Raw genomic sequence first — 23,039 nt, 5'->3', positions numbered from 1 at the left:
AAGTAGTATTACATAATGTGTGTGTGTGTGTGTGTGTGTGTGTGATCTATATCATATTTTCTTTATCCAGTCATCATCTGATGGATATTTGGGTTGATTCCATACCTTAGCTATTGTTATTTGAGCTGCAATAAACATGGGAGTAGAGATAAACTCTTTCATATGCTGATTTCATTTCCCTTGGGTAAATACCCAGGAATGTGATGGCTGGGTCATGTGGTAGAACTATTTGCATAGTCTGAAGTATTTCACTACAGTCCTCATCAATGGCTGTAGTAGTTTATATTCCAACCAACAGTGGATTAGAGCACATGATTCCTCACATCCTTGCCAACATTTGTTGTTGATGATTTCTGTGTGATAGCTATTCTGACTGGGGCAAGGTGAAACCTCATTGTGGTTTTGATTTGATTTCCCTGATAGCTAGTGATTTTGAGCATTTTTTCATGTGTCTGTTGGCCATTTGAATTTCCTCATTTGAAAAATGCCTGTTCAAGTCCTTTGCCCATTCCTTAACTGGATTGTTTGATTTGTTGTTAGTGAGATCTTCAAAGATTCTGGATATTAATTCTTTATCAGTTTCATAGTTTACAAATATTTTCATTCTGTCAGTTGCCTCTTCACTTTGCTGAGTGTTTCTTTTACAGTACAGAAGCTTCTCAGTTTGATGTAATTCCCTTTGTATCTCTTTGATTTCTTTTTCTTTCCTAATGGCTCTGGCTAAAAACTTTCAGGACTAAATTTAATAGCAATGGTGAGAGTGGACATCCTTGTCTGTTCCAGATCTTAGTGGGAATGCTTCCAACTTTTCCCTATTCAATATTAAGCTGGCCATGGGTTTGTCATAAATTGCCTTGATTGTGTTGAGGAATGTTCCTTGTATACCTAATTTGCTTAAGGTTTTCATCATGAAAGGATGTTGTATTTTATCAACTGATTTCTCTGCATCTATTGAAATAATCATATGGTTTTCATTTTTTAGTTTGTTAATGTGATGTATCACATTTATTGATTTGTGAATGCTGAACTAACCCTGCATACCTGGGATAAATCCTGCTTGGTCTGGTGCATGATCTTTCTGATGTGTTGTTGGATTTTATAAGCTTATATTTAGTTGAGGATTTTTGCACCTATGTTCATCAGGGATATTGGTCTATAGTTCTCTTTCTCTATTGTATTTTTTCAGGTTTAGAAATTAAGGCAATGCTGGCCTTGTAAAAGGAATTTGGGGGGATTCCTCCCCCCATTTTAATTATTTTGAATAGCTTGAGAAAAATTGGAATTAGTTCTTTTCTAAAAATCTGGTAGAATTCAGCAGTGAATCTATCCAATCCTAGGCTTTTCTTAGTTGGGTTAGTCTTTATTACTGATTCAACCTCTGATAATCTATTTAGTAAATGTGATGGTGCAACAGTCTAGGGACCTAGCATCACGAATGCAGATGTATTTTTTTTTTGACAGGCAGAGTGGACAGTGAGAGAGGGAGAGAGAGAGAGACAGAGAGAAAGGTCTTCCTTTTGCCATTGGTTCACCCTCCAATGGCCACCGCAGCTGGCGTGCCTCACTGATCCGAAGGCAGGAGCCAAGTGCTTCTCCTGGTCTCCCATGGGTTGCAGGGCCCAAGCACTTGGGCCATCCTCCACTGCACTCCTGGGCCACAGCAGAGAGCTGGCCTGGAAGAGGGGCAACTGGGACAGAATCCGGCGCCCTGACTGGGACTAGAACCTGGTGTGCCTGCGCTGCAAGGTGGAGGATTAGCCTATTGAGCTGTGGCGCCAACCTGCAGATGTATTTTCTACCACTACTTTTTAGAGCTACGAGTCTAGCATTTTATAATCCAGTAGCACAGATGCATGGTAAGTCCTCCTTCCCATGTTCTTTATCGTCTCCTTACCTCTTTGATTCCTTTCCCTGCTTGTTGAAGGGCCCTCTCCAAGAAAAACAAACTTGAGGAATCACAAATGCTCTGATGAAAATACACAAGGAGAGGGCACAGAGAATGAAGAGATAAGGAGGGCAGGGCTTAACTTAGGCTAGATGTTCAGGGAAGGACTCTAGATAGAGATGTCATTGAAACAGCCTGGAAGGAAGAGAAGGAATTTGCCAAGGAAGAGGGGGAGCTAGGAAAGATGGAATAACATGGACAAGGGATGCTATCATGGAAAAATTTGGCATACACAGGGACAAAAAGAGTGTGGAGGTGGGGAGGAGAGGTGTGGATGCAGTTGGAGAAATCGTTGGGGTCAATTACATGCAGGCTTTGATGTCATGGTGAGAACTCTGGATTTTATTGTCAATTCACAGTTTAGAGGGTATTACTAGGGTGAATGGCATGATCTGACTTACATATTGAAAATGCCATTCTGGGTACCATGGGAAATGAATTTAAAGAGGCAAAGTAAGAGCAGCTATAATGCTGTGGCAATTGTATAGCTGAGAGATGAGGTGGCTTAGACAGGGGAGAGGATGGTAGAAGCAGGAAACATCTAAAGCCCTTTGCTGCCAGTGAGACCCCTCTTTAGGACGGGCATAAACTTGGCTAATTGCTGCTGTCTCCTGAGGCCAGAGTAATAAAATGGCTTTAAGGAATATGATGCCGAAGATGATTTATGGCCAGGTGGGGAGAAATATGACAGGTAGTTAGACTGGCAGTTAGGTATACTCCCTGCCCTAATCCTTTGCATTCATTTTTTTTTCTAAATAGGATTTTAAAATGGTATAGATAGATTGTATTTTTGTGAACTTTAATTCTGTGGTGGCTTATTTGCTACCATATAAGAACATCCTATATCAGGCACAAATAATATGAAGACTTTTGTCAATACATTTGTGTGGCTTGTTGTCGGTTTTATTTTAAATTAAATTTTATTTTTTAAAAAGTTTGAGGACAGTACATTGTTACTGATTTTTCCACTGGGGTGCCTTGCATACAATACATGCTCCATAATTATCTGTTGAATTTAAAGAAACCTGATCCAGTTAGAAAACTAGTCAGCTGACATGCTTGGAGATCCATACTGATTAAAGCAACCCACCCTCCCTTCTTACTTTTTCCTTCTTCCCCTTTCATTTTTTCCCCATCTCTCCCTTTCTTTTGCTCTTTTTTTTTTCCTATCTGGGATTAGCCGTCTAACATCTAACTGATATCCCAGTGCTTTGTTAGCTGTCAGTGAATCAGTAGAACTTTATGTTTTGGGCAGGGGATATTTTTTACAAGAACCTATAAATCAGTGAGAATCCTCAGAGTTATATACTAAGCTCTTCTGCTCTGTATTCAAAGGTGTCATCACATGGCTACTGTGGGGGCGAAGGGATCCAGGAATGAAAGACAGCATTCTGCTTCTGTTTCTCCAACAAAACCTAAAATAGGAAATGCCAGCCTAGCGTCTTGGTGGAAGATACACCACTTGCATGTGGTTGCATGCTCTTAAACAAGAGCATAATGCTAATACATAGACAAAAAATTTAAAATACACATTGTTTCAAATTTTAAATGAAGTGCTTTCCATTCTGTGGTAATATGACAACAAAGAGAATGTCTCTGGGCATCAGTTTATAAATGGTGAAGTCCAGACTTCGAGGCCCAGCTAGAAATTAAGATGAAGTGGCTTTCCATGGTTGTTACTGCACACCCAGGCCAAGCTCAGGAATGTCACTTCCCAGTGACTTCCATTCTGCGCATGCCCTGCCCTCATATGTGAGGACTTCAAAAATTTCATGGAATGATGGAATTAAAAGGTAATTTTGTTACAAAACATTTTTCAAAATCATGCATCATTTCTGCATAATAAACATTTTTTGAAGGTTGGATTTCAGAAAGTTTTGCACCAAAATAAACGTATAGTTTCCTTCATTTTCCCATGAACTTTTTGAAGTTGCTCTGTATAGGCAGGCACAGGTCTGATCTTCCCTGGAAGACTTCATTTGAAAAAGTATAAGAGAAAAGTAAAGCTTCTTTCTTGCCTGTATTCTCCTGTCAATCAAGTGTCTCATGCCGAGCAAGAGAGCCTGAGGTGGGGGCAGGTCCCAGGTTTGGGTCAGGCCTTGGGCCAGATCCAAGAGAAGGGTTGCCTGGGAGAACACCTGTTTTCCTGCCCAGGATGAATGGCCAGTGCCTCTCTGAATGTGGAAGAGGGGATGTGAAGAGAGCCCTCAAAGACAATTTGGAGTTGCTTTCCTGTCTTAATTGTGTGCTACTTTTACAAGAAGGCAAAGCTGTTCTTTTTTGTAATATGAAATTTTTGAGCTATCCTAAATATGCTATATATAAAGGCAGATGAAATGGTACAAGGTGTGCTGAGTGACAGGAACATACAGTCACAGTCCCTTTGTTTCATTTGACAATGTTCACCTTATGTCAGGGACAATTATTATCTGTGTCTTCAGAATGGAAATATGTTAAGGCTCATCGAAAGTTGATTGGCAAATGCCCTACAAGATAGCCAGGCAGATGTCAAACAATTGAGCAAGCAAACCAAGTTTAAGAGGGCATTGAAGATCGGGTTTCCTTCCAGGTGGTTAAAGAAATAGACAATGATGGTAGTTGACAACATTCTTGAAATCAAGACAATACTATGTTACCTGCAGGCTTCATTTTGGAGGGTCTGGGCCATGCTTTCCGTCCCCCCAGGGTATACAACCTGGAATTGCACCTTCACCTGGTTGGGTTCTGAATGGGGTATTTCCCAAAGGTGTCCTCTTGTTACTGGCCAAAGATAGGTGATAGGATGACCTCTCCTCTTTTCCTTGTGTATTTCCCTAATGCAATGCCAGGTCTCCCCACCATGCACATTTGGCAACACACAAGGGAGGTGTGCCAGCAAAGCTCTCACAGAGTTTATGGTGCCAGCTGCTTCCTTGGCATCCAACAAAGTTTTGCCAGCTTTTGTTTGGGATTTTTCTTGGAGCTCACGCTAATTTCTTTAAGATCGTAAAAGGATGAGGTATTTCCACATCTGCAACCACCAACGCTTGCTCAGTGGAAAATGATGAGAAACTGTTTGGATGCTTCTGTAGGAAGCCAGAGAAACGGGTATGTAGCATTTTACAAAATGTTCTCACACCCAAAGCTTTCACTGGAGTCTCTTGGCAAGACTGGGAAGTAAATACCACTTGTCCCAGCCATTTACAAGGCGTAAATAAGTTGACTAACTCAAGGAAATTTAGCGAGTAAGTATGTACCAGCGCCGACATTCAAACTCAGCACTTTTTTTCTTTTAATTAATAAACTTTATTTCTTACATGAATTTTATGTTCACAGTGAGATTGAAAGATACAGAGTGCCCCTATTTCCCATGTGCTGCACACATGCGGCCTCCCTCAGGATCAACCTCCCAAACCACAGTGGTGCATTTGCTAACATTGATGAACCTACATCAGTACATCGTTATTACCAAAATCCCATTGTTTACATTAAGGTTTACTGTCTGAGTTAAGTTCCAGGGGTCTGACAAATGCACAGTGTCATGTGTTTACCACAACAGTACTATACGGAATAGTTTCACTGTCCTCAGCATCTCAGGTCCTCTACCAGTTTGTCCCTCCAGGCCTCCTCCCAAACCCTCGGAACCTACCAATCCGTTTACTCCCACCACGGTTTTGCCTTTTCTAGAATGGCATAGAATTGGAATCATCAAAATGTAGCTTTTTCAGACTGGCTTCTTTCATTTAGCAAAATACATTTAAGTTTCCTCCAAGTCTTTTCGTGGCTTGATAGCTCATTTCTTTTTATTGTTGAATAATATTCCACTATCTGGCTATAGCACAGTTTGTTCATCCATTCAACTATTGAAGAACATCTTGGTAGCTTCTTAGTTTTAGTAATAAGTAAAGCTGCTATAAATGCTCATGTGGAGATCTTTGTGTGGACATAAACTTCTTTGGGTAAATTCCAAGAAATGTGATTATTGAACCATAAACTAAATGTCTGTTTAGTTTTAGAGGAAAGTGCCCACGTGTCTTCCAAAGTGGCTGTGCTATTTTGTATTTCTACCAGCAAATTTCTGTTGCTTCGCATCCTTAGCCGTGTTTGATGTTGTCAAGTGTTTAGGATTTTGACCTTTGTGTTAGGTACATGTGGCATCTCCTTATTGTTTTAATTTGCAATGCCCTGGTGACATGATGTTGAACATCTTATTGTATGTTTATTTGCCATTTGTAATATCTCTTTGATGAGGTGTTTGTTCAGGTATTTGCTCATTTTAAAATTGGTTGTTGATTTTCTTATTGTTGAGTTTAGGAGTTATTCATATATTTTTGATAAGTCATTTATCAAATTTTGCCTTTTACCAATATTTTCTCCCAGCGTGGAGTTTTTCCTTCTCATCCTCTTTGTCATTGTCTTCCACAAAGCAGAAGTTTTAAATTTTAATGAAGCCCAGCTTATCACTCATTTATCCTTTTTTTCCCCCTCAAGATTTATTTATTTACTTGAAAGGCAGAACCAGAGAGAGAGAAGGAGAGACAGAAGGAGGGATCCTCCCTCGACTGGCCCACTCCCCAAATGACCGCAATGGCTGGGGCCATGGCAGGCCAAAGGCAGGAGCCAGAAGCCTCCTTTGGGCCTCCCACATGGGTGCAGGGACCTATGTACCTGGGACATCCTCTGCTGCCTTCCTAGGTGCACCAGCAGGGAACTGGATGAGAAGTGGAGCAGCTGGGACTAGAACTGGCTCCTGAATGGGATGCAGCACCGCAGGGCATGGACCAACCCGCTGCACCACAGCGCCTGCCTCTCATTCATTTATCTTGTAGGCTGTGCCTTTGCTTTTGTTTCTAAAAAATCATCACCATTACCAAGGCTCTCCATGTTTTCTTCTTTGATATCTTCTAGGAATTTTATAATTTGGTATTTTTATATTTAGTTGATGACCCATTTTGAGTTAATTTTTCTGAAGAGTATGAAACCTATATCTAAATTATCTTCTTTATAAAGATGTATTTATTTTTATGAGGATTTATTTTTATTTATTTGAAAGGCAGAGTTACAGAGAGAGACACACACACAATCACAGTTAATTTTCTGTCTGCTGATTTACTCCTCAAATGGCCACAATAACCAAGGCTGAGCCAGGCTTAAGTCAGGAACCAGGGGCTTCATCTGGGTCTCCTATATGGTTGCAGAGACCCAAGCACTTGGGCCATCTTCTGCTGCTTTCCCAGGCACATTAGCAGGGAGCTGGATTGGAAGTGGAACAGCTGGGACTCAAATTAGCACCTATATGAGATGCTGGCATTGTAGGAGGTAGCTTAACCTGTTATACCACAACAGTGGTCCCTATTCTTTTAAGATAATTTATTGATACATGAGATTCTCCAAAAAGTGCGTGATAATTACTGAAACACAATTCTCATCAATTCTCATTATAACCTGATATAAATCAAAAGAGAACAAATTCACTAATTCATAGATAAAATTCTAAGAATATAATAAACTTTCCTTCTTTCTTTTTTCTTCCTTCCTTCAACCCTCTATTTTCTTTCTTTCCTTCTTTTAATTGTTGAGAAAATATTTATATTTTTATTAAGGATTTTATTTATTTATTTGAGAGGTAGAGTTACAGACAGAGGGAAAGAGAGAGAAAGGTCTTCCTTCTGTTGGTTCACTCCCCAAATGGCCGAATGGACGCAATGGCTGGAGCTGTGCTGATCTGAAGCCAGGATCCAGGAGATTCTTCCTGGTCTCCCATGTGTGTGCAGGGGCCCAAGCACTTGGGCCATCTTTTACTATTTCTCAGGCCACAGCAGAGAGCTGAATTGGAAGAAGAACAGCTGGGACATGAACTGGCGCCCATATGGGATACTGGCGGCACAGGCGGAGGATTAACCTACTGTACCATGTCTCAGCCATGAGAAAATATATTTTTAATTTACATTAAAGTTAAAGGCCTTATATTCCACTAGATAGAGTTCAATAAGTAAAAGGTAACAAGAACATAGTTCAGCAGGAATATAGGCAAGGGCTATAAACAACAATCAAATGAAAGCATGTCCATTTCACTCATATACAATAAATTTAAAAATAATCACAGATCATTAAAACTATAATATTGTATCTTTAAGCTACCACAAATAGGAGAAAACATGATGGTTTTTTGAAAGAGTACCAGAGAGAGAGAGAGAGACAGACAGACAGACAGACAGACATTGAGAATCTTATATAGGCTTGTTCCCTCCCCAAATGGCCACAAAAGCCAGTATAGACCAGGCTTCAGCCAGGATCCTGGAAATCCATCCACATCTCCCATGTGGGTGGTAGTGGTCCCAGCACTTAGACCATCTTCTGCTACCTTCTAAGGTACTTTAGCAGGGAGCTGGTTTGGAAGCAGAACAACTGGCATTTCAATGTGGGATGCTGCGTCACGTGTGGTGGCTTAATCAATGCTGCACAGAAACACCAGTCCCTAAATTCTTTTTGTTCATGTGGATGTTCATTTTTTATAACAATATTTGTTGAAAAGAGTATCTTTGCTCCATTGAGTTGCCTTTCCTATTTGGCAAAACATCATTTGTTTTTATTTGTGTAGATCTGATTTGGGGTTCTCTGTTTTGTTCCCTTGATCGATTTGTATATTCTTTTACCATACCACACTGCCTCTATTACTGTAGCTATGGAGTAAGCCTTTAAAGTGGGTTGTTTTAGTTCTGCAACTTTGTTATTCTCCTTCAATGCAGGGTTGGCTATCCTGATTTTTCTACCTCTCTGTATAACCTTTAGAATAATTTGTTATTATGACAAAAGGGGTGGGATTTTGATTGTGATTGCATTGAATCTGTCATGTTGAGAAGAATGAACATCTTGACAGTATTCAGTGTTCTTATCCATTAATATGGAATACCTCTTCACTCACTTCTTCATCAGGGTTCCATAGTTTTCCTCATATTGATGTTATGTATGTTTTGTCAGATTTATATCTGTTTCATTTTCTGAGTGCTAATATAAATGGTAACATGTTTTTAATTTCAAATTCAACTTGTTTAATATTAGTATTTAGGGAAAATGATTCACGTTTTTGAATTAACAATTCAAAAAAGTTGGATGATTTTTTTTTAAAAATTTTTTAAATTTTTTTTAAAATTTTTTTAAAATTTTTTTAAATTTTCTAACATAGATAATCATGTCACCTGTGAACAAAGAGTTTTTTTTTTCTTCCTCAATCTGTATGCCTTTTATTTTCTTTTGTTGTCTTATTGCAGTAACTAGGACTTCCAGTACAAGATTTAAAAGAGATGTGAGAGTGGACTTGCTCCTTTTCTTAGCAAGAAAACTTGAGGTTTCTCACAATTAAGTTATTAGATGTAGGGATTTTTTTTGTAGATGTTCTTTATCAAGTTGGAGAGCTTCCCTTCTATTCTCAATTTGTTGAGACTATCTTTTCTTTTTTAAAATATTAAGAATGAATGCTAGATTTGCCAAATGCTTTTCCTGCATTTATTAATATGTTAATGTTATTTTTCTTCTTTGGCTGACTAATGTGATGGATTACATGAATTAATTTTCAAATATTCAAATAGTTTTGTATAACTGGGATCAAGTCCACTCAATTCAAAATTGATTAATGTTGGTATCATAAAACTTTCCCTATACTTTTACATTTTTAAAATCAATATGTATCCTTAAAGTGAGTTCCTTGTAAACAATTTATGGTTGGATTTTGTTTTTTGTCTACTTTGTCAAAATTTATTTTCTAATTGGTATATTAAGATCATTGACTTTTAAGGTGATTGCTGATATAATTGGATAACACCTACTGTATTTACTATTGTTTTCTTTCTTTTTTTTTTTTTTGACAGGCAGAGTTAGACAGTGAGAGAGAGAGAGACAGAGAGAAAGGTCTTCCTTTCCGTTGGTTCACCCCCCAAATGGCTGCTACAGCTGGCACGCTGAGCTGATCCAAAGCCAGGAGTCAGGTGCTTCTCCTGGTCTCCCATGCCGGTGCAGGGCTCAAGGACTTGGGCCATCCTCCACTGCACTCCTGGGCCACAGCAGAGAGCTGGCCTGGAAGAGGAGCAACCGGGACAGAATCCAGTGCCCCAACCAGGACTAGAACCTGGGGTGCTGGTGCCGCAGGCAGAGGATTAGCCTACTGAGCTGCGGCACTGGCCTGCTATTGTTTTCTATTGCTTTGTACTTTGTTCTATATTTGTCTTCAACTCTTTTTCTGCCTTTTCTGGTCTAAATGGGCATTTTATTTTATTCCATTTTCTTTTTTTTTTTTATGGTTTAAATAATGGCTTTATCGCTTCATCTTTAAACTTTCTCAGAACTAGTACTTTGCTGTCAAAGTATTCTTTTTTTTTTTTTAAACTTTTATTTAATGCATATAAATTTCCAAAGTACGACTTATGGATTACAATGGCTTCCCCCCATACCGTCCCTCCCACCCACAACCCTCCCCTTTCCCACTCCCTCTCCCCTTCCATTCACATCAAGATTCATTTTCGATTATCTTAATATACAGAAGATCAGCTTAGTATACATTAAGTATGGATTTCAACAGTTTGCTCCCACACAGAAACATAAAGTGAAAAATAATAGATGATTTTTTTTAAATGATGATGAAATCAGAGCAGACCTATTGTCATGTTTAATCCCAGTGAGAGTCAAGTTGGGAATTGATAATTTCTTTTTTTTTTCTTTTTTTTTTTTTTTTTTTTTTTTTTACAGAGGATCAGTTTAGTATGCATTAAGTAAGGATTTCAACAGTTTGCACCCCCATAGAAACACAAAGTGAAATATATTGTTTGAGTACTCGTTATAGCATTAAATCTCAATGTACAGCACATTAAGGACAGAGATCCTACATGTGGAGTAAGTGCACAGTGACTCCTGTTGTTGACTTTACCAATTGACACTCCTGTCTATGGCATCAGTAATCTCCCTATGCTCCAGTCATGAGTTTCCAAGGCTATGGAAGCCCTCTGAGTTCTCCGACTCTTATCTTGTTTAGACAAGGTCATAGTCAAAGTGGAGGTTCTCTCCTCCTTTCAGAGAAAGGTACCTCCTTCTTTGATGACCTGTTCTTTCCACTGGGATCTCACTCGCAGAGATCTTTTGCCAGAGTGTCTTGGCTTTCCATGCCTGAAATACTCTCATGAGCTTTTTCAGCCAGCTCCGAATGCCTTTAGGGCTGATTCTGAGGCCAGAGTGCTATTTAGGACATCTGCCATTCTATGAGTCTGCTGAGTATCTCACTTCCCATGTTGGATCACTCTCCCCTTTATTTACTCCATCAGTTAGCGTTAGCAGGTACTAGACTTGTCTATGTGCTCCCTTTGACTCCCAGTCCCTTCACCATGACCAACTGTGAACTGAAACTGATCACCTGGAACAGTGAGATGGCATTGGTACATGCCACCTCGATGGGATTGAATTGGAATCCCCTGGTATGCTTCCAACTCCACCACTTGGGGCAAGTCAGCCTGAGCATGTCCCAAATTATACATCTCTTCCCTCTCCCATTCCCACCACCATGTTCAACAGGGATCACATTTCAGTTAATTTTCAACACTTAAGAATAACTGTGCATCAATTACAGATCTAAACCAGTCATATTAAGTAGAACAGATAAAAAAACTACTAAGAGGGATAATGTATTAAGTTGTTCATTAACAGTCAGGGCTATGCTGATCAAGCCACCATTTCCCATAGTGTCCACCTCACTCCAACAGGTTTCCCTCTTGGTGTTCAGTCAGTCATCACCGATCAGGGAGAACATATGGTATTTGTCCCTTTGGGACTGGCTTATTTCACTCAGCATGATGTGTTCCAGATTCCTCCATTTTGTTGCAAATGACTGGATTTCGTTGTTTCTTACTGCGGTATAGTATTCTAAAGAGTACATATCCCATAATTTCTTTATCCAGTCTACTGTTGATGGGCATTTGGGTTGATTCCAGGTCTTAGCTATTGTGAATTGAGCTGCAATAAACATTAGGGTGCAGACCTCTTTTTTGTTTGCCAATTTAAATTCCTTTGGGTAAATTCCAAGGAGTGGGATGGCTGGGTCGAACGGTAGGGTTATCTTCAGGTTTCTGAGGAATCTCCAGACTGACTTCCATAGTGGCTTGACCAGTTTGCATTCCCACCAACAGTGGGTTAGTGTCCCTTTTTCCCCACATCCTCGCCAGCATCTGTTGTTGGTAGATTTCTGCATGTGAGCCATTCTAAGCGGGGTGAGGTGAAACCTCATTGTGGTTTTGATTTGCATTTCCCTGATTGCTAATGACCTTGAACATTTTTTCATGTGCCTGTTGGCCATTTGGATTTCCTCTTTTGAAAAATGTCTATTGAGGTCCTTGGCCCATCTCTTAAGTGGGTTGTTGGTTTTGTTTTTGTGGAGTTTCTTGATCTCTTTGTAGATTCTGGTTATTAACCCTTTGTCTGTTGCATAGTTTGCAAATATTTTTTCCCATTCTGTCGGTTGTCTTTTCACTCTCCTGACTGTTTCTTTTGCAGTACAGAAACTTCTCAATTTGATGCAATCCCAATAGTTGATTTTGGCTTTGACTGCCTGTGCCTCCCGGGTCTTTTCCAGAAATTCTTTGCCTGTGCCAATATCTTGAAGGGTTTCTCCAATGTTCTCTAGTAACTTGATGGTGTCAGGTCGTAGATTTAGGTCTTTAATCCAGGTTGAGTGGATTTTTGTGGAAGGTGTAAGGTAGGGGTCTTGCTTCATGATTCTGCACATGGAAATCCAATTTTCCCAGCACCATTTATTGAATAGACTGTCCTTGCTCCAGGAATTAGTTTTAGATCCTTGATCAAATATAAGTTGGCTGTAGATGTTTGGGTTGATTTCTGGTGTTTCAATTCTGTTCCATTGGTCTATCCATCTGTTTCTGTACCAGTACCATGCTGTTTTGATTACAACTGCCCTGTAGTATGTCCTGAAATCTGGTATTGTGATGCCTCCGGCTTTGTTTTTGTTGTACAAGATTGCTTTAGCTATTCGAGGTCTCTTGTGCCTCCATATAAATTTCAGCACCATTTTTTCCAGATCTGAGAAGAAGGTCTTCGGTATCTTGATTGGTATTGCATTGAATCTGTAAATTGCTTTTGGGAGAATGGACATTTTGATGATATTGATTCTTCCAATCCATGAGCATGGAAGATTTTTCCATTTCTTGGTATCCTCTTCTATTTCTTTCTTTAAGGTTTTGTAATTTTCATCATAGAGATCTTTAACGTCTTTGGTTAAGTTTATTCCAAGGTATTTGATTGTTTTTGTAGCTATTGTGAATGGGATTGATCTTAGAAGTTCTTCCTCAGCCATGGCATTGTCTGTGTATACAAAGGCTGTTGATTTTTGTGCATTGATTTTATACCCTGCTACTTTGCCAAACTCTTCTATGAGTTCCAATAGTCTCTTAGTAGAGTTCTTTGGGTCCCCTAAATACAGAATCATGTCATCTGCAAAGAGGGATAGTTTGAGTTCTTCCTTCCCAATTTGTATCCCTTTAATTTCTTTTTCTTGCCTAATAGCTCTGGCTAGAACCTCCAGAACTATATTGAATAGCAGTGGTGAGAGTGGGCATCCCTGTCTGGTTCCAGATCTCAGTGGAAATGCTTCCAACTTTTCCCCATTCAATAGGATGTTGGCTGTGGGTTTTTCATAGATTGCTTTGATTGTATTGAGGAATGTTCCTTCCAAACCCAGTTTGCTTAGAGTTTTCATCATGAACGGGTGTTGTATTTTATCAAATGCTTTCTCGGCATCTATTGAGATAATCATATGGTTTTTCTTCTGCAGTCTGTTAATGTGGTGTATCACATTGATTGTCTTGCGCACATTAAACCATCCCTGCATACCAGGGATAAATCCCACTTGGTCTGGGTGGATGATCTTTCTCATGTGTTGTTGCATTCTATTGGCCAGAATTTTATTGAGGATTTTTGCATCTATGTTCATCAGGGATATTGGTCTGTAATTCTCTTTCAGTGCTGCATCTTTTTCCGGCTTAGGAATTAAGGTGATGCTGGCTTCATAGAAAGAATTTGGGAGGACTCCCTCTTCTTCGATTGTTCTGAATAGTTTGAGAAGAATTGGAGTTAGTTCTTCTTTAAACGTCTGGTAGAATTCAGCAGTGAATCCATCTGGTCCTGGGCTTTTCTTTGTTGGGAGGGCCTTTATTACTGTTTCAATTTCTGTCTCAGTTATGGGTCTGTTTAGGTTTTCGATGTCTTCCTGGTTCAATTTAGGCAGGTTGCATGTGTCCAGGAATCTATCCATTTCTGATAGGTTTCCCTGTTTGCTGGCATACAAGTCCTTGTAGTAATTTCTGATGATTCTTTTTATTTCTGTGGTGTCTGTTGTTACGTTTCCTTTTTCATCTCTGATTTTATTGATTTGGGTCTTTTCTTTTTTTAGTTAGTTGGGCCAATGGGGTGTCAATTTTGTTTATTTTTTCAAAAAACCAGCTCTTCGTTTGGCTGATTTTTTGTAATGTTTTCCTTGATTCAATCCTGTTGATTTCTTCTCTGATTTTAATTATTTCTCTTCTCCTACTAGATTTGGGTCTGATTTGCTGTAGGTTTTCTAGATCCTTGAGGTGAATTGAAAGCTCATCTATTTGGTGTCTTTCCAATTTCTTGATGTAGGCACCTATTGATATAAACTTTCCTCTTAACACTGCTTTTGCTGTGTCCCATAAGTTTTGGTATGTTGTGCTGTTATCCTCATTTACTTCCAGAAAGTTTTTGATTTCTCTTTTGATTTCTTCTATGACCCATTGTTCATTCAGGAGCATGTTGTTCAATCTCCATGTGTTTGCGTATGCTCTAGGGATTCCTGAGTTGCTAATTTCCAACTTCATTCCTTTATGGTCTGAGAAGCTGCTTGGTATGATTCTAATTCTTTTGAATTTGCTGAGACTTGCTTTATGGCCTAGTATGTGGTCAATCCTAGAGAAGCTTCCATGTACTGCTGAGAAGAATGTAAAATCTTTAGCTGTAGGATTGAAAGTTCTGTATATATCTGTTAGATCCATTTGGGCTATAGTGTCGTTTAAATCTACTGTATCCTTGTTGATCTTCTGTCCTATTGATCTGTCTATTTCTGAGAGTGGGGTATTGAAGTCCCCCAGTACTATTGTATTGGGGTCTAAGTCTCCCTTTAAGTCCGTTAATAAATCTTTTAGATAAACTGGTGCCCTGTAGTTAGGTGCATATACATTGATAATTGTTATATCTTCCTGTTGAATTGATCCCTTAATCATGATATAGTGTCCCTCTTTGTCTCTCTTAACAATTTTTGTGGTAAAGTTTATGTTGTCCGATATTAAGATGGCTACGCCCGCTCTTTTTTCATTTCTGTTGGCATGGTATATCTTTTTCCAGCCTTTCACTTTCAGTCTGTATGGATCTTTGTTGGAAAGATGTGTTTCTTGTAAGCAGCAAATAGATGGGTTTTGTTCCTTAACCCAATCAGCCAATCGGTGTCTTTTAACTGGACAATTCAGGCCATTCACGTTCAAAGTGACTAATGATAAGTGGTAACTTTGCCCTGCCATTTGCCAAAGATAAGTTCTAATATATGCTTTGAATTCCCTGTGATCTTTTGCTGTGAGGTTTCCTTCCTTGGTTTCCTTCCTTTACCTTCTTTCATATTGATGACCGTGTTTCTGTGTTTCTGTGTGCAACACATCTTTAAGCATCTGTTGCAGGGCTGGACGAGTGGCAACAAATTCTTTCAATTTCTGTTTGCAATGAAAAGTCTTTATTTCACCTTCATTCACAAATGATAGCTTTGCAGGATATAATATTCTGGGCTGGCAGTTGTTCTCTCTTAGTACCTGGGCTATATCTCGCCATTCCCTCCTAGCTTTTAGAGTTTCTGATGAGAAGTCAGCTGTGAGTCTGATTGGAGATCCTCTGAGAGTAATCTGACGTTTCTCTCTGGCACATTTTAGGATCTTTTCTTTATGTTTCACTGTGGAGAGTTTAATTACAACGTGTCGTGGTGAGGATCTCTTTTGGTCGTGTTTATTAGGGGTTCTGTGAGCTTCCTGTACTAGGATTTCTCTGTCTTTCTCCAAACCTGGGAAATTTTCTGCTAATATCTCACTAAAAAGGCCTTCTAATCCTTTCTCCCTCTCCATGCCTTCAGGAACTCCTAGAACCCGAATGTTGGGTTTTTTAATAGTATCCTGAAGATTCCCGACAATATGTTTTAGATTCCTAATTTCCTCGTCTTTTCTTTGGTCTGACTGTATCCTTTCCTGTTCTCTGTCTTCTAAGTCTGATATTCTCTCTTCTGCTTCTCCCATTCTGTTTGTAAGGCTCTCTATTGTGTTTTTCATTTGATCTATTGAATTCTTCACTTCAGTCACTATCCCAGTTTCCTGTTGTACTAGTTGTTTCGTTTCATTTTGATTCCTCCTTAATATTTCATTTTCACGAGAGAGATTTTCTATCTTGTCCATTAAGGATTTCTGTAGTTCAAGAATTTGTTTTTGAGAACTTCTTAATGTTCTTATCAATTTTTTGAGATCTGCTTCTTGCATTTCTTCTATGTCATCATCCTCATAATCTTGAATTGGGGTGTCTTTTTCATTTGAGGGCTTCATGGTGACTTCCTTGTTTTTATTACCTTGGTTTTTGCGTTTGTTATTTGTCATATTGGAGATATTTGGTTTCTTCACTGTGGTGCTTTTTCTTGTTATACTATGACTCTAGATTAAGTGGACTATCTGTTTTTGATGGAGTCTTAGGGCTTGAGATGGGTGTGGCATGAGAGCTCTGTTTGGTGTGCCAAAGGTGACACTCCCAGGTTGGGCGTGGTAAACCTCTCTCTCTCTCTCTCTCTCTTTTTTTTTTTGATTCAAAAGGGAAGTTATTCTGCACAGCTGAACGAAGTTGGAGGTAGTTAGCAGGCAAATGATATACCCACAGGAGCCAGAGATCGGAAGCTCTTTCCCAAGGACCACACAGGGAATCTGTTCGGCCCTCGGAGTGGGCTCAAATTCTCCTTCAGTCTCCCACTGGGTTGCCAAAGTTACGGAATTGTAGCGTCTCTGGAGAGTGCTCACGTGAATTCCGTGAGTTCTCTCCCCCACCGTCTCTTTTTTCACAGTCTCAGTTCAGTAGCACCACAAATTTACTAGGTCCTAATCTCCTGTTAATTCGCCCCGCCCATAGTCAGGTTTTTCTGCTAGGCTCAGGGCCGGTGCAGACCTGAGGTCGCTCTGCTTATGACGTATGTCCAAGATGGCGCCTGCTCTTTGTCTTGCTCGCCCTTGAGAGGTGAGCGGAGAGAGAGAAACCCGTGTCCATACCAATGACCTTTTTTTTTTCCCCTCTCTCTCTCTTCCAGTTAGCTTGGTGAAGTCCCCCCCCCGGGGGTCGTTCCCTCTAGTCTCCTCTCTCCGCTTGCCTGCCGGTGTCTCAGGTTATTGAGGTTCGGCTCACCTTGCGTTCCAGCGCTGGTGTGTTGAGTCTGCCGCTGGTGTCCCGAACTGTGGGCTCCCACGCTCTCCACGCAGGTCTGCTCCCCTTCCAGTGCCGATGTGTGGACTCAGAGCCCTTGACGTCCCAAGTCTCCCCGCTGTTGCACTCCCCTTTGAGCACTTGCGCGCAGACCCTGCAGCTTGCGCAGCTCAGTCCCGCGGCTCGGCTTCTGCGGCTCGGCTTCTGCGGCTCGGCTTCCGCGGCTCGGTCTCGCGGCTCGGTCCTGCGGCTAGGCTTTCGCGCGCGGTGGGCGACCTTGTTCTCCCAGTAGGTCCTCCGATTTATGCCCACTGGATCCAGAAGAGTTTCGTCTGCAATATTTTCCTGGTTCTTTTTTCTGAGGCTACCGTAACTCCCCTTTTATTAAACTAAATTTTCCCGGACTATCGGTGCGCGCCCTCACTATTCCGCCATCTTGGCTCCGCCATTCCATTTTCTTTTTATTACAATATCCTTATATATTTTTCAAAAAGGCTTTTTATAGATTGTTAAGTTTGCAATACATTTTGATAGCTAAGAAAATTCTGCTTTCCAACAACACTATATCACTTTAGAGGCGGTATAACTACCTTATGAAGGTGCCTCAAAAACATTCATGAAAAAGTGAATTAAAATGTTTAGTTTATTGCAAAAGTATTGAAATCTATGCATTTTTATAATATACATTATAAAATATTTAATTTTTAAAAAGCAGAGACTCCATCCTCCACTGCACTCCTGGGCCACAGCAGAGAGCTGGACTGGAAGAGGGGCAACTGGGACAGAATCCAGCACCCTGACCGGAACTAGAACCCAGGGTGCCGGTGCCACAGGCAGAGGATTAGCCTAGTGAGCCATGGCGCCAGCCTGTTTCTTTTGTAGTACAGAAACTTCTCAATTTGCTGTAATCCCAGTTGTTATTTTTGGCTGTGACTTTGGGGTCTTTTCCAATAAGTCTTTTCCTGTGTCAATATCTTGCAGGGTTTCTCTGATGTTCTCTAATAACTTGATGGTGTCAGGTCATAGATTTAGATCTTTAATCCATGTTGAGTGGATTTTTGTGTTAGGTGGAAAGTACAGGTCTTGCTTCATTCTTCTACATGTGGAAATCCAGTTTTCCCCACATCATTTGTTGAATAGACTGTCCTTGCTCCAGGAATTGGTTGTAGATGTTTGGATTGACTTCTGGTGTTTCTATTGTGTTCCATTGGTCTATCCATCTGTTTTTGTACCAGCACCAGGCTGTTTTGATTATAATTGCCCTGTAGTATATCTTGAAATCTGGTATTGTGATGCCTCTGACTTTGTTGTTGTTGTACAAGATTGCTTTAGGTATTCGAGGTCTCTTGTGCTCCATATGAATTTCAGCATCATTTTTTCCAGATCTGAGAAGAATGTCTTTGGTATTTTGATTGGTATGAATCTGTAAATTGCTTTTGGAGGAATGGACATTTTGATGATATTGATTCTTCTAATCCATGAACACGGAAGATTTTTCCATTTTTTGTATCCTATTTATTTAAGTTTTGTAATTCTCCTTGTAGAGATCTTTGACATAATTTTATTCTAAGGTATTTCATTTTTTTGTCGCTATTGTGAATGGGATTAATGTTAGAAGTTCTTTCTCAGCTGTGGCATTGTCTATATACAAAGGCTATTGATTTTTGTGTATTGTTTTATATCCTGCTACTTTACTATACTCTTCTATGAGTTCCAATAGTCTTTTAGTGGAGTTCTTCATCTTTGGTTAAATTTATTCTCAGATATTTTACTTTTTTTTTTTTACAGTGGTTGGAATTAAGATTACTTTCTTGATTTCTTTTTCACATGATTCACTATTGGTGTATAACAATGTTACCAATTTTTGTACATTGACTTTATATCGAGAAACTTCACTGAATTCGTTGGCTCTATCAGTTTTTTGTTGGAGTCTGGAATTCTATATATAAGATCACATCATCTGCAAACAGTGAAAATCTGACTGCTTTCTTTCCAATTGTTATGCCTTTTGTTTCTTTCTCTTGCCTAATTAGCTAGGACATCCAGTACTATGTTGAATAAAAGTGGTAAAAGTGGGATTCATTGTCTTATTTCAGATCTTTGCGAGAAAGCCTCCAGCTTTTCCACATTCAATATGATGGTCCCTGTTACATGTGAAGCTTATTATGCTCAGGTATATTCCTTTTATTCCTAATTTGTTTAGAATTTTTATCATGAAGTGAAATTGAATTTTACCAAATGCTTTTCCTACATCAATTAAAATGAGCATCTGATTTTGTCTTTCATTCTCTTGATATTTTGTATCAATTTATAGCTTAACCTCTGTGGATCTATGCTTGCTTCTCTGGGATGAATCTCAGTTGATCAATATGTATGATCTTTTAAATATACTGTTGGATTCAACTTGCTGGCACTTTTTTAAGTATTTTAAAATATATGTTGTTTATCAAAAACATTGGCTTGTAACTTCTTTTTCTTTCTTTTTTTTTTTTTTTGAATTGTGTCCTTTTTTTGGTTTAAGTATCAAGGAAATAATGCTGGCATCATAAATGAATTTGGATAATAAAGCTTTTGAAGTACCCTGTAGCAACAGAATATTTTTTTTAACTTTTATTTAATGAATATAAATTTCCAAAGTACGGCTTATGGATTACAATGGCTTCCTTCCCATAACGTCCCTCCCACCCGCATCCCTCCCCTTTCCCACTCCCTCTCCCCTTCCATTCACATGAGGATTCATTTTCGATTCTCTTTATATACAGAAGATCAGAATATTTGAAATTTTTATATCATTGCTGCCATTCATTTCACTTATTTATAAGCATATGCATGCATACATAAGCAAATAGGTTTCTGCTATTATTTTGAATAAACTGTTATCTGATAAATTAAGAAAAGAATTATGCTTTACCTTTACTCATTCACTGTCCAGTGCCTCTCCTTCCTCTATGTATATCTGAACTCATTTATATCGTTTTCCCTCTCTCTGAAGAATTTTTAAACATTTTTTTTTGTTGTTGACAGTCCTACTGGGCACATTTCTCTCCTTTTTTGTTTGAGAAAGTCTTTATGTCTTCTTCACTTTTTTTTTAAGGCAAAGTTACAGAGAGAGAGAGAGAGAGAGGGAGAGATGGAGATCTTATTTATTTATTTATTTTTTGACAGGCAGAGTGGACAGTGAGAGAGAGAGAGACAGAGAAAAAGGTCTTCCTTTTCTGTTGGTTCACCCCCCAGTGGCTGCTGTGGCTGGTGTACCATACTGATCCGAAGCCAGGAGCCAGGTGCTTCTCCTGGTCTCCCATGTGGGTGCAGGGCCCAAACACTTGGGCCATCCTCCACTGCAATCCCGGGCCACAGCAGGGAACCCCGACCGGGACTAGAACCTGGTGTACCAGTGCTGCAGGTGGAGGATTAGCCTATTGAGCCGTGGTGCTGGCTGTATTCTTCACTTTTTAAAGGTAATTTTTCAGGGTAGAAAATCCTAGGTTGGATTTTTTTTTCTGTCAATACTTTGAATATTTCTCTCTACTCTTCTTGTTTGCATGGTTTATGAGTAGAATTTGAATGTAATTTTTATCTTTGCTTTTCTACCTTTCTTAAGCCTATTTGTGTTTCTATAACAAGGAACCATGGACTACTTTATAAATATTGTAAATTTATAAATATTATAAATTTATTTCTGATAGTTCTAGAGGATAAGAAGTGTAAAATCAAGACACCAGTTGGTGGATATCTGCTGTAGGCTCTTTCTGCTTCCAAGGTCGTGCCTTACTGCTGCATCTCCTGGAGAGGAAAATGTCATGTCCTCACGTGCGGCATGGACATAAACAACAGACTAAATGCTGCATGAAACTTCTTAATTGTTACATATTTATCTACCTAGAAGAATAAAGCGGACAGAAATAGGGACAGAGAGCCAGACAGAGACTGAGATCTTTCCTCTGTTGGTTTACTCCCCACATGCCCTTAATAGCCTGGCCCAGCTCAGGCTGAAGCCAGGAACCTGGTACTCAATCTGCATCTCCAGCATGGGTGGCAGAGACTCAGCTACCTGAGCAATCACCAGTTGCTTCTGAGGGTGCACATTAACAAGAAGGTGGATTAGAAGCAGAGCCAGGAATTGAACCCCGGATCTTTGTTGTGGATGTCAAAAGCAGTGACTTAACTGCTGCTCCAAACACCCATTCTTGAAGTCTCTCCTGTAAGAACCTGAGTCCTGTTAACAAGAGGGGGACTCTCATAACTGAATCATGTCCTAATGGCCCATCTCTTAATACTACCACATTGACCATTAAGCTTCAACACTTGAATTTTGGAGAGGACACATCCAAACCATAACAATAGGTAAGGTCTTATTTTCATTTGGCTTTTCTTCAGGTCTTTTTCCATATCTTTGACTTTGTGAAGTTTGATTATGGTGTTCCTCAGTAGTGCATTTGGCATTTATTCTACTAGATAGTCTATGAGATTCCTGAATCTGTATCTTCATGTCTGACATGAATTTGGGGGAAATTCTGTCATTATTGTTTTAGCCATTGCTTCTATTCTTTTCTCTCTTTCCTCTGCTTTGGATATTACCATTATACATATTTCAAACATTTTGTGGTTGCCCCATAGTTTTGGTAGTTTTAGTTTTTTAGTGTCTTGGTTCTCTTTGTTTGTCAATTTGGAAAGTTTCTTCTATCATGTCATCAAATTCAAGCATTTTGTTAATTCACAGAGGGTGGATAAATTTTATTTATTTAATACATACAGATCTAGGAGCATGGTGATACTCTGCACCCCAACTTCCTTCTCGTCCATGCACCCATCTTCCCTCCCACATCCTTTCTTCTTATTTTAATTTTTACAATGAAATAATTTCAGTTTATTTTATAATCATAAGCTTAACTCTCTACCAAGTAAATAATTAAACAAATAGTAAGAAGCAAAAAACACTATTCCTCAACAGTACAAAGATTATAAACAATAATCAAGTCTCAATATGTCAGTTTTGCTCTTATACATATTTTTTTTGCACCCTATTAGTTACTACTGATCAGGGGAAACATGGTATTTGTCTTTTGAGGACTGGCTTATTTCACTATAATTGTTTGTAGTTGCATCTATTTTGTTGCAAAAGACAGGATTTCTCTTTTTTACATCTCAGTAGTATTTCATAGTGTATATATGCCACCTTTTCTTTATCCAGTCATCAGTTGATGGACATCTGTGTTGATTCCATATCTTAGCTATTGTGAGTTGTGCTGAAATAAATATGGGGGATACAATTAGCTCTTTTATGTGCTGGTTTCATTTTCCTTGGGTAAATTCCCAGAAGTAGGGTGGCTGGGTCATATGTTAGATCTATTTTCAGGTTTCTGGGTATTCTCTGTACTGTCTTCCACAATGGCTGTTTACATTCTTACCAACAGTGAATTAGGATACCTTATTCCCCACATCCTTGTCAGCATTTGTTGTTTGTCAATTTCTGTATGATAGCCATTCTGACTGGGGTGAGGTGAAACCTCACTGTGCCTTTTGATTTGCACTTCTTTGATGGCTAGTGAGCCTGAGTATTTTTGCATGGGTCTCTTGACCATTTGAATTTCCTCTTTTGAAAAATGCCTGTTCA

The 23,039-nt window shown here is 39.3% G+C and overlaps 1 long non-coding RNA gene across 12 annotated transcripts in view; it reads left to right on the top strand.

Annotated features, from left to right (window-relative positions):
- LOC127490509 (uncharacterized) overlaps positions 1 to 23,039 on the top strand; it is a 604,070-nt gene that overhangs the window by 376,551 nt on the left and 204,480 nt on the right. The window contains exon 5 of one of the 12 annotated variants that reach the window (XR_011381446.1): positions 19,522 to 19,598. The exons of the other annotated variants lie outside the window; for them this stretch is intronic. This is a non-coding gene — a long non-coding RNA (uncharacterized lncRNA). The remainder of the gene's footprint in view (positions 1 to 19,521; positions 19,599 to 23,039) is intronic. 12 annotated transcript variants of the gene reach the window in all.

This window comes from Oryctolagus cuniculus, chromosome 1 (assembly GCF_964237555.1).
Source record: "Oryctolagus cuniculus chromosome 1, mOryCun1.1, whole genome shotgun sequence".
NCBI lineage: Eukaryota > Metazoa > Chordata > Mammalia > Lagomorpha > Leporidae > Oryctolagus > Oryctolagus cuniculus.
This window is presented reverse-complemented; position numbering and strand designations above follow the sequence as displayed.